The sequence below is a fragment of the Acipenser ruthenus genome, unplaced genomic scaffold, assembly GCF_902713425.1.
Source record: "Acipenser ruthenus unplaced genomic scaffold, fAciRut3.2 maternal haplotype, whole genome shotgun sequence".
Classification (NCBI taxonomy): Eukaryota; Metazoa; Chordata; class Actinopteri; order Acipenseriformes; family Acipenseridae; genus Acipenser; species Acipenser ruthenus.
Genome location: NW_026707317.1, coordinates 13,973 through 26,498, shown reverse-complemented (window position 1 = coordinate 26,498; position 12,526 = coordinate 13,973). Strand labels below are relative to the sequence as shown.

General features: G+C 39.2%; 1 non-coding gene across 1 annotated transcript; it reads right to left on the bottom strand.

Annotated features, from left to right (window-relative positions):
• Positions 1-1,084: 1,084 nt before the first annotated feature.
• Positions 1,085-1,236, bottom strand: LOC117433113 (U12 minor spliceosomal RNA). Its single transcript, XR_004548887.1, has one exon. It is a non-coding gene; the product is annotated as a U12 minor spliceosomal RNA (small nuclear RNA).
• Between the last annotated feature and the right edge of the window lie 11,290 nt (positions 1,237-12,526).

The following is a 12,526-nucleotide window of genomic DNA, read 5'->3' as shown; positions in this document are numbered from 1 at the left end:
TGGACTCTTGACCGGAGGGTCGTGGGTTCAATCCCCGGTGGGTGACACTGCTGCTGTACCCTTGAGCAAGGTACTTTACCTAGATTGCTCCAGTAAAAACCCAACTGTATAAATGGGGAATTGTATGTAAAAAATAATGTGATATCTTGTAACAATTGTAAGTCGCCCTGGATAAGGGCGTCTGCTAAGAAATTAATAAATAATAATAATAATAATAATAATAATAATAATAATAATAATAATAATAATAATAATAATAATAATAATAATAATAATAATAGACACTCCACAGACTAATATAAACCTGAGGAGAGGAGAGGAGAGGGTCTGTCATACAAAGAGTGTGAGAGAATGAAACGCTCTCAACGCGATCAGAGGAAGACAAAAGCAATAGAAATGTCTTATAAGAGACACAGAACACTTAGAAACGTCTTATAAGATACCCAGAACACTTAGAAACGTCTTATAGAGACACAGAACACTTAGAAACGTCTTATAGAGACACAGAACACTTAGAAACGTCTTATAGAGACACAGAACACTTAGAAACGTCTTATAAGATACACAGAACACTTAGAAACGTCTTCTGAGACACAGAACACCTAGAAACGTCTTATAAGATACACAGAACACCTAGAAACGTCTTATAAGATACACAGAACACTTAGAAACGTCTTATAAGATACACAGAACACTTAGAAACGTCTTATAAGATACACAGAACACTTAGAAACGTCTTATAGAGACACAGAACACTTAGAAACGCCTTCTGAGACACAGAACACTTAGAAACGTCTTATAAGAGACACAGAACACTTAGAAACGTCTTATAAGATACACAGAACACTTAGAAACGTTTTATAAAATCACTAAATCTAAATAACAGACAGAAAAATCTGACGTTCATGTATTTCATCCGTTCATACGACGTGGCAGAAACGTAAAACGCTTCACCTCAGCCGTGCCAAGCTCACCTTCATGAACTTTATATTATTCAGCGTTTTAAAAAAAACATATAAACACGATTTGCGTTCTCCTGCTTTTCAATTAAACCTTGCTTTTTTTTTTTTTTAGGGTTTTAAGCGGGGCAGATCGGTGCTCCTCGGCATCCCGCGAAAGTAAGCGGGTCACCTCGGGTCGACCTGTACCCTTCCAAAAATTCCTCTCGCGAGTTTTGAGCGAGGAACCGGGCGTCACCCCGACTCGTTATTTTCCTTACTCATCAGTTTAAGGCATGCCGGTGGAGAGAGGAGACACCCACCCGAGACTTTCCACGAACCCGCCCGCTTACGGTGACTGAAATCCACATCCCGACCAAAAAAATAATAACAAAGTCTTGTCTCGTAAGAAAATCGTCCCGTTTTAGTTTTTTTGGGGGAATAAAATGGTTTTAAATGTTTAATAAAACACCCAAAAGCGCGTGTCTCGTTTTTCTTTTACGGGTCGGTATGCTAATTTTGCTCGCTAAGGCTCGTGGGATTGATTGGAGGCTGATCTAAGAGCTATGCCCGCCGGTAGTTGTAGTTTTTATTTTAAAAAGCGTCGTAATTTTCAAAAAACATATAAATACTATAAAATCATATAAATACTACCACTATTATTATTAATAATAATAATAATAATAATAATAATAATAACACGTGGAAGAATGTTAAATTGCTATACAATGTGTGATAAATATGTATTTACGTTTTAAAATATAATACTACAAAAAATAATATTTTGTGTGAGTGTGTATATATATAATGTATTTCTTAGCAGACGCCCTTATCCAGGGCGACTTACAATTGTTACAAGATATCACATTATTTTTACATACAATTCCCCATTTATACAGTTGGGTTTTTACTGGAGCAATCTAGGTAAAGTACCTTGCTCAAGGGTACAGCAGCAGCGTCCCCCACCTGGGATTGAACCCACGACCCTCCGGTCAAGAGTCCAGAGCCCTGACCACTACTCCACACTGCTGATAGATAGATAGATAGATAGATAGATAGATAGATAGATAGATAGAGAGAGAGAGAGAGAGAGAGATAGATAGATAGATAGATAGATAGATAGAGAGAGAGATAGATAGATAGATAGATAGATAGATAGATAGATAGATAGATAGATAGGTAGATAGATAGATAGATAGATAGATAGATAGATAGATAGAGAGAGAGAGAGAGATAGATAGATAGATAGAGAGAGAGAGAGATAGATAGATAGATAGATAGATAGATAGATAGATAGATAGATAGATAGATAGATAGATAGATAGATAGATAGATAGATAGTCTGTATGAAGAACTGTTCGCATCATTTTAAAAGAGTCTCATTCACAGCGTCTGAGATCATTCATTTACATGGTTACTGTAACAGATATACAGCCTGTAGTTATAATCAACCAATCAATACATAAAAACGATAGATAGATAGATAGATAGATAGATAGATAGATAGATAGATAGATAGAGAGATAGATAGATAGATAGATACTTTACTTTACTTTTTAAATAACATTTATTTACAACAGAGTATAAACTTTTACATTACAATAAATTCTACAAAAAATTCATATATTTAGAACAAGTTCATCAGACTCTTCATCCACCTCACAGAGCACTCCATTAAAACACCATATAATTTCAAATTTTAATAAATCGTGCATCATTTTATAAAAATTAAATTCAACACCTATACGTTCCCTAACTAGCTTTCGAAACACTTTAACCAAGTCTTGACTGTTTTTATCAATTTCACTGCTCCTACTTTTTAAAATGGCCAATTTAGCTTGACCTAACATAAAATTAGCCAACTGAAACACAAACTTTTTACTCTTTGCATATGTGACCCCAAAAATAAAAACCGTCTTCGTGAACTCCAAACCCAGCTTTAAAAAGAGGTTGTTTAAAAAAACAAACAATGGATCCAATCTTTGACATTCCATGTAGCAGTGAAAAACAGTCTCTCTTTTGCTGCAGAAAGGGCACTTGTCATTCACCTCCGGATTTAGTATTGTTATAAAAGCATTAACAGCCAGAATGGTATGCAAGAGTCTCCATTGTAAGTCACCAGATCTTTTACCAAGGGGAGGTTGGTATAAAGCTCTCCAGGCTGGCTTGTCCTCCTCTCCAGCTCCCAGCCGCTCTCTCCAATGCGTGTCCGGTAGAACTTTAAGCACATCTTGGAACTTTACTTTCACACACATTTGATATGCTTTTTTCCCCTCCAATAGGGAAAAGTGGCATCTACACAAGTCCTTCACTTTTAAAATCTTGCCACTCTCCTCCTCAAAATTACTAATAGCAGGAGAGATTAGCAAGGAAGGAAACGGAGCCTGCTGAGGGATTCGATGCTCACTAAAAACACTCTCCAGTGCCTCTCGCCACTCTGGGAGCAGAGCTTCATTCAGCTGTGACAGGTAAACGCCTGCCACACGTACAGACCGCATGGCCAGAGCATTGGCTAAACATTCTGGGTCCTTCCAAGCACATTTTTCTGTGTCTATTAGATCATAGATCCTCACAAGTTTAGCCCTAATAAGGGAATCATTAACCGATTTGAAACTATAAATGAAACTAAATTGTGGATTTAACACCAAAGGCTGTTGTAGAACCCAAAAGGGGTCTAAAGAAAACTCATACTCGGCCTTTAGTGCACCCCAAGCCCTCAGCATGCTCCTGTAAAACAGAGGAAGACACGACAAATTAATTTGACCAACATCCATAAATAGCAAATTAAAATCAAAACCAAACCCCCCAACCTGACGAAAGAAAGACAACGCCAGTCCTCTCCAAGGCAACTCTACCGGTGAATAAAACAATTTTTGCAACGTTTGCAGTCTGAAAGCAGCTGTCCTGCACTCAATATTAATGAATCCTTGCCCACCCTCATCCAATGGCAAATGCAACACACACTGCCTCAACCAGCAATATCCATTCCAAAAAAACTCCAAAACCAGGGATTGGATCTGTTTCAACAACATTTTTGGAGGCTCCACACAAATTAACTTATGCCAAAGACTGGAGGCGACTAAATTATTTACCACTAAAACTCTTCCTCTAAAAGACATTTGAGGAAGCAGCCACCTCCACCTCTGCAAACGTCCTTTTATATTTTCCAAAACCCCTTCCCAATTTTGCCTTTCCATTTTCTCATTGCCCATAAAAATTCCCAAATACTTGAAACCTTCTCGGGTCCACTGCAGTCCATCAGGCAATACCAATGACTTGAATCTTTTTTCTTCCCCAACCTGCACAGCACTGCTCTTACTCCAATTTACTCGTGCAGACGAAACCTTTTCAAAGATTTTCTGGGTCTCAACTAGCACTTTTATGTCTTCTTGACTACTTATAAACAACATAATATCGTCAGCATAAGCTGACAGCTTAATTGACTGATTGCAGTTTGGAATATCTAAGCCTGTCAAAACACTTCTTAACCTACTCAAGAAAGGTTCAATTGATAGTGCGTATAACATACCAGAGAGTGGGCATCCTTGTCTAATTCCTCTCTGAATTTTAAAAGGTGCAGTAAGTCCTCCGTTTATTTTAATCAAACTGAAAACGTTACAATAGAGCGATCTTATTTTACTAATGAAATTAGAGTTAAGACCAAAAGCAGCGAGGACCTTCCATAAATACTGGTGGTCGACTCTATCAAAAGCCTTTTCCTGATCTAACAAAAAAAGACCAGTACTAAAGCCAAACAATTTTGAGGCTGCCAATATGTCCCTGACCAAAAAGATATTATCAAAAATGGATCTATTTGGGATGCAATAAGTTTGATCAGGGTGCACCACAGTCTCGATCACTGTACTCAGTCTGTTGACTAGAGCTCTAGAAAGAATTTTATATTCGGAGCACAACAGTGACACAGGTCTCCAATTTTTTATGTCGCAAAGATCACCTTTCTTTGGAAGGAGCGTGATAACTGCTCTCCTGCAGCTTAGCGGCAGCTCTCCTTGCTCAAAACTCTCTTCAAAAACTTCAGCAAGATCATATTTCAACAGTTGCCAAAAACTTTTATAAAACTCCACGGGCAAGCCATCAATGCCAGGAGCTTTGCCCTGATTCAGCCCTTGCAGAGCAACAGTAAGTTCTTCGATAGACAGGGCACTCCCCAGCCCTTCATTAGCCTCCTCAGGCAAACACGTCATGCCCTGCAGGAAACCCTGCACCTCCTCAGGCTCAGCCCCAGCCTCCGCTGCAAATAAACCTGAGTAGAACTGGACAGCGTGCCTCCTGATCTCCTCCGGGTCTCTCAGCTCCACTCCGTCCGGCCTCCTTAGACAATGAATTGCCTTCCTTTGGCTACTTTTTTTCTCCAAACTGAAAAAAAACTGAGTAGGTGCGTCCATCTTCGTCAGCCCCTGCACCCTAGATCTCACCAGTGCTCCTTTCACTTTTACATCCAAAAGATTTGCAATTAATTTCTTTTTGTACTTTAATTTTTCAATTAGATTATCATTTTGCTTGGAGTCTAGAGCTCTCTGGAGCTCTAAGACATCCCGCTCCAGCTCCTGCAGAGACTCATTTACCCTCTTTGTAACGTTTTCATTGTACTGTTGACAGAATGTTTTTATTTGAACTTTACCTACGTCCCACCATTGTCTAAGATTTGAAAAGGAACCTTTATCATCCCTCCATGTTTTCCAAAAGAAATTAAAACATTTGATAAAATGCAAATCATTTAACAAACTAGTGTTGAATTTCCAATAGGAACGACTGCGTTTAACATTAGGCAATAAAACAGAAAGGAATACAAGGTTGTGATCAGAAAAGGTAGAAGGAGAGATGCTACATTGTTTTATCAGATTAAAATGCTCTTTGAAAACATAAATCCGATCTAATCTCGCCATTGAGATGTGACTCTTACTGTACTTAACCCAAGTATATTGTCTTTTATTTGGATGCACACTTTTCCACACATCAATTAAATCAATCTTTTTTAATATAACTGATAATTCTCTTGCAGACTTAAGGTGTGGCTCAGGATGATTTCTGTCCATTTTACAATGAGCAGTACAATTAAAGTCCCCTGCTAAAAACAAAACCTCATCAGACGTGCATTCTAATAAAACCTCGTCCAGAATTTTGAAAAATTCCAACCTCTCTTTTCCATCATTGGGGGCATAAATATTAATAAATACAAAGGATTGTCCTTCTACTACAGCTTCTATTTTAAGCATCCGACCTTTTACCAGTTCAGTAAAGTCCACAGACTCAGGTTTAAAATGTTCCTTAAACAAAACTGCCACCCCAGCACTCACATTAGATCCATGACTAAAGAACATTTGCCCTTTCCATTCCTTTTCCCACTCTGACTGGGTTTTGAAATCACAATGAGTTTCTTGTAAGAAAATGACATCCAGTTTTTTCTGGTTCAAATATTCAAAAACAGAAGCCCTCTTAAAACTGTCTCTACAACCATTTATGTTAATAGTCCCTAACAGAAAAGTCATCATTGGGATAGAAAAAAAAACTAACAATATTTGAAAAAAAACCACGGAGTTTACCATTTTTATTTTTGATTAAGTTTACCACGAACTCTAATCAAACAATTCTTTAAACACCAGCGTTCTTGATCTGTAAAATTTGACCCAGAGGACTTCTTTACCAGATAAGCCGCTGAGTTCACAAACAAACTTAAATCAGGAAAAAAATCCTCCACATCAACTTTTCTCCTTCCCTTTGTCAACAGTAAAAACTCTCTTATGTCTTGCTCACCATACCCGCTCTTTAACAAAATGGATTCAGAGCATTGAGAGGAGTCGGTTAACACAGCCTCCTCCTCCTCCTCTCTCTCTGACTCTGAATTACTTTCATGTATGGTGCTGGCAACCAAAACACTCCAGGGCTTTTGCCCCTCCTTTTTAGGAGGTTGTTCTTTTCCCCTTGTTTCTACTTCCTCTATATTTTTCCTTTTTAATAATTTTTTCCTCTTTTTTCCTGGAGTCTTAAATCCAACATTATCATTCATATTCTCACTCATTTCCATTGCCAAACTGCTTACTTCAGAAACATTCTCCGATGCACTCTCCCCTAGACGCTCGGTTTTATTTCCACCCGCACCCTGATTGTCCTCTCTTACTTCTCCAGTCTCTGCTTCTCTCATACTATCCGTATCATTAACAGTACCACTTTCAATCTGTTGTTTTTCGTTACCATCACTACTGGTATTCTTAATTTCCTTCTCGCCAGTTTTACTCTCTGTTCCGCTCACCTCCACACCAACACTCGTCCCAGCCACCTCTCCATCATTTTCAGCGCTCACATTCCCTCTCTCTATACCCCCACTCTCTGTTTCAACATCAACATTACTCGGCTCCGTGGATTTCAAGTTCACCGCTACTTTCTCGCTCACCTCTCCCCCTTCTCTCTCCTCTCTATCTTTTGTTTTCGGGCAATTTTTAACTAAATGTCCATCCGCCCCACAATTGAAACATTTCATCGTTTCTGAAGTAGCAAAAATCACGTAGTCACAACCATCCACTTTAAACTTTAAAACAATGTTAAGTTCCTCACTCCCTTTATTCAAAACCATAAACAACTGTCTCCTGAAGGAGACCACATGTTGTAATAATGGAGATTTACAGCCCAACGGGATTCTTTTTGGGGCTGAAACAATTTGCCCATGTCGAGACAATTCATTTATAATTAGTGCATTTTTAAGGAAAGGTGGAACGTTTGATATGATTATTTTCCTCGCTGGTGTCACTAATGGCGTCACTGCAACCAGAGAATCATTCAAAACAATTCCATTTTCTACTACTTTATTCACTAGATCAGTTTGACTTAAAAACGCCACGACTGATCCATTCATTCTAGATGCAGACTTTATATTGTCATAACCGACTACTTTCCCAATCGCTAACATGCACTTCTCTATAGGAACAAAACCTTCCGTAGCTATTTTAACTCCGTGCTTACGAGTTAAACTCTCAAGGGGGAAAACCCCCCCTGAGCCAGCCATGCTGACCGCAAAAGACAAACTTCTTTAATTTATTTAACAAACAAAACCAAAGAACTATTCACATTAACAAACACATATAAAAAAGAAAGAAAAACGAAACACCTACTTTCAATCCACTCCACCTCACTCACTCCACTCTCCCAGCATGCATCACACTAGACAGAACAGGTAGATAGATAGATAGATAGATAGATAGATAGATAGATAGATAGATAGATAGATAGATAGATAGATAGATAGATAGATAGATAGATAGATAGATAGTCTGTATGAAGAACTGTTAGCATCACTTTAAAAGAGTCTCATTCACAGCGTCTGAGATCATTCATTTACATGGTTACTGTACCAGATATACAGCCTGTAGTTATAATCAACCAATCAATACATAAAAACGATAGATAGATAGATAGATAGATAGAGAGAGAGAGAGATAGAGAGATAGAGAGATAGATAGATAGATAGATAGATAGATAGAGAGATAGATAGATAGATAGAGAGATAGATAGATAGATAGATAGATAGATAGAGAGATAGATAGATAGATAGAGAGATAGATAGATAGATAGATAGATAGATAGATAGATAGTCTGTATGAAGAACTGTTAGCATCACTTTAAAAGAGTCTCATTCACAGCGTCTGAGATCATTCATTTACATGGTTACTGTACCAGATATACAGCCTGTAGTTATAATCAATCAGTCAATACATAAAAACGATAGATAGATAGATAGATAGATAGATAGATAGATAGATAGATAGAGAGATAGATAGATAGAGAGATAGATAGATAGATAGATAGATAGATAGATAGTCTGTATGATGAACTGTTAGCATCATTTTAAAAGAGTCTCATTCACAGCGTCTGAGATCATTCATTTACATGGTTACTGTACCAGATACACAGCCTGTAGTTATAATCAACCAATCAATACATAAAAACGATAGATAGATAGATAGATAGATAGATAGATAGATAGATAGATAGATAGATAGATAGATAGATAGATAGATAGATAGATAGAGAGATAGATAGATAGATAGATAGTCTGTATGATGAACTGTTAGCATCATTTTAAAAGAGTCTCATTCACAGCGTCTGAGATCATTCATTTACATGGTTACTGTACCAGATACACAGCCTGTAGTTATAATCAACCAATCAATACATAAAAACGATAGATAGATAGATAGATAGATAGATAGATAGATAGATAGATAGAGAGATAGATAGATAGATAGATAGATAGATAGATGGATAGATAGATAGATAGTCTGTATGAAGAACTGTTAGCATCACTTTAAAAGAGTCTCATTCACAGCGTCTGAGATCATTCATTTACATGGTTACTGTACCAGATATACAGCCTGTAGTTATAATCAATCAATCAATACATAAAAACTATAGAGATAGATAGAGAGAGAGATAGATAGATAGATAGATAGATAGATAGAGAGATACTTTTTACTTTTTCAAAAGACTTTATTGACTTTTGGTACAAAACACAATAAGAACAAAAAATTACATTACTTTTTCTTTAAATATTCACAAGACAAAATTTAAAACATTAAGCCATTATAAATAAATAAATATTATAAATATATATTAAGGGTTTCTCCTTCAGTCTCACAGAGCACACCCCCAATACACCAATTTAACTGGAAAGAGTCTAAGTCGTGCATCATGCGGTGATAACTGAAATCCAGCTTGATTCTACTAATCACCAGCATTCTAAAAACAGTAAGAGCATCTGTTTCCCCAACCTGGGCAATTTGAGCTTTTCTAGATTTTAAAATGGAGAGCTTGGCCTGCCCCAAAAGTAAGTTAAGTAGCTGGCACAGATGTTTCTTTTCCTTAATATAAGGCACACCAAAAACAAAAACACATTCGGAAAAGACCACATTCAGTTTAACAAATACATTATTGAGTACAGAAAAAAGAGAAGCCAATCTTTTACAAAAGATAAAACTATGAAAGACAGTCTCTCTTTGTAAACAAAAAGGACATTTGTCAGATACCCGTGGGTCTAGTATGCAGAGGTAGGCATTAACAGCGAGAATCGTGTGTAAGAGTCTCCACTGTAGATCTCCCAGCCTCTTTGACAGGGGGGGTTTATAGAAGCTTCTCCAAGCCGGCCTGACCTGCTCCTCCACCTCCAACCGCTCTCTCCAAGATGTATCTGGAAGGCCCTGTAATTGCTTCTCGTGTCTCAGCTTAACACATAATTCATACAGTGTGTGCCCCTTCACACTTGACAGGGGGAGATCTGTCAAGTTCTCGATTTTGAATAAATGCCCTTTGTCTCCCGTGTCTCTGCTGATAGCTGGGGAGATCTGTATGAAGGGGAAAGGTGTTTCACAGGGGAAAGAGATACAGTTAGTAAAGCCCTTTCTTAGAGTCTCATTCTGTGCATTTGATAATGCTGCATGAATCTGGGAAAGCAGCAACCCAGCTACCCTCACAGACCGCAACCCCAAGGTTAAAGACAAACTCTGTGGACTTCTCCAATTAAAACTCTCCAGATCTAAAACATGGCGTAACTTGATGACCCCGGCCTTTATCATTACACTTGTAAAAGCCTGTGATTTTAACATTTCTACTTTAAAAAGAGGATTAAAAACCAGAGGTCTCTCCAAAAGCCAGTAAAAATCTAAAGCTTCTTCATCCAGACCCACCCTCAGACTCTGCCATGCTTTCAACACACTCTGATAGTAGGCTGGTAGTTTGGAGCAAACAAACACAGCAGTGTCTAAAAAGAAAATATGCTTCCCAAGACCCAGCCCTCCAACTTGACGAAAGAAGAGTAAAGCCACGTCAACCCAGGGAGGCTTCTCACTGCTATAGAGCATTTTTTGGACAGCCTGCAGTCTAAAAGCAGCAATCCTGCTGGACAGGTCCATCAATCCCTGACCCCCTTCATCCAGAGGTAGGTACAATATGCTTTGCCTTAGCCAATGCAGTCCATCCCAGAAAAAACTTAAAAATTCACTCTGGATTTTTTTCAAAAACGCCTGGTCAGGTTCTACACATATGCACCTGTGCCAGAGCATGGAAGCAGCCAAGTTGCTTATTATTAAAACTCTGCCCCTATACGAGAGCTGTGGCAAAACCCAGCGCCACCTCTGCAAACGCCCCCGTATTGCCTCCAAAACTCCCTCCCAGTTCCTCTCAGCTGCTCTCGCACCTCCCAAAAAAACCCCTAGGTGTCTAAACTCTTCCCGGCTCCACAGCAATCCACCAGGCAACACTGGAGGCCCAGGCTTCGTCCATTTCCCAATTAAGAAAGCCCCGCTCTTCAACCAATTAATTCTAGCAGATGAGACTCTTTCAAAAAGCTGTTGACTGTCACAGAGTTTATCAACATCTGCCTGGCTGGTTATAAAAACTGAGATGTCATCTGCATAGGCAGATACTTTTATGGGCGGAGCCAGACTACCTGGGATGGAGAGCCCTGTTAGAACATGCCTGAGCCTGCAAATAAGGGGTTCGATGGACAGGGAATAGAGCATTCCCGAAAGAGGGCAGCCTTGTCTAATACCCCTGTGAACTGGGAAAGGTGCACTCAGCTCCCCGTTGATCTTCAGCAGGCTGAAAATGTCACAGTACAGGAACTGTATATGGGATAGAAATCCCAGGCCAAATCCAAAGGCTTCAAATACCTTCCATAAGTACTTGTGATCGACTCTGTCAAAGGCTTTCTCCTGATCAAGAGAGATAAGCCCAGCAGGGAAACCGAAGAGCTCAGAGGCAGCCAATGTGTCTCGAATTAAAAAAATACTGTCAAAAATGCTTCTACTGGGCACGCAGTAGGTTTGGTCAGGATGAATAATATTTCCCATTACAGTGCTCAACCGATTAGCGAGGGCTTTCGATATTATTTTGTAATCAGAGGCCAACAACGACACAGGCCTCCAGTTTTTGATATGGCACAAGTCCCCTTTTTTTGGCAGCAAAGTTATCACTGCCCTTCTACAACTCAACGGCAGCTCCCCTTTCTCCAGACTTTCTGCATAGACTGCATGTAGATCTTTCCCAAGCAAAGTCCAGAAAGACTTGAAAAACTCGACAGGTAGTCCGTCCAGTCCTGGAGTTTTTCCTCCCTTCAGCCCCATGAGAGCGTCAGAGAGCTCCTGTACAGTCAGAGGTCTGTCTAAAAAACCTCTCTCCTCTTCAGAAATCTTCGGCAGAGTCTCCAAGAAATGCTGTGTCTCCTCCGGCTGTCCTTCAGCTTCCGCTGTGAACAGCTTTGTGTAGAAATCCACAGCACATCGCCGGATCTCTCTGGGCTCCCTCAACTCGTCCCCTGACAATGTCTTCAGGCAGTGAATTACTTTGCGCTGTGCACTCTTTTTCTCCATGCCAAAGAAAAACTGTGTTGGCGCATCCACCTCTGCAAGGTATTGCACTCTAGACCTCACCAGCGCCCCCTGCACTTTGACATTCAGCAGCTCAGCCAGCTGCTGTTTTTTATTTTTGAGGTCTTGAATCGTCCTACTATTGGGATTAGACTGTAGAGCTCCCTGAAGCTCTAACATGTCTCTCTCCAGCTCTTCCAGAGTCTCAGTCAT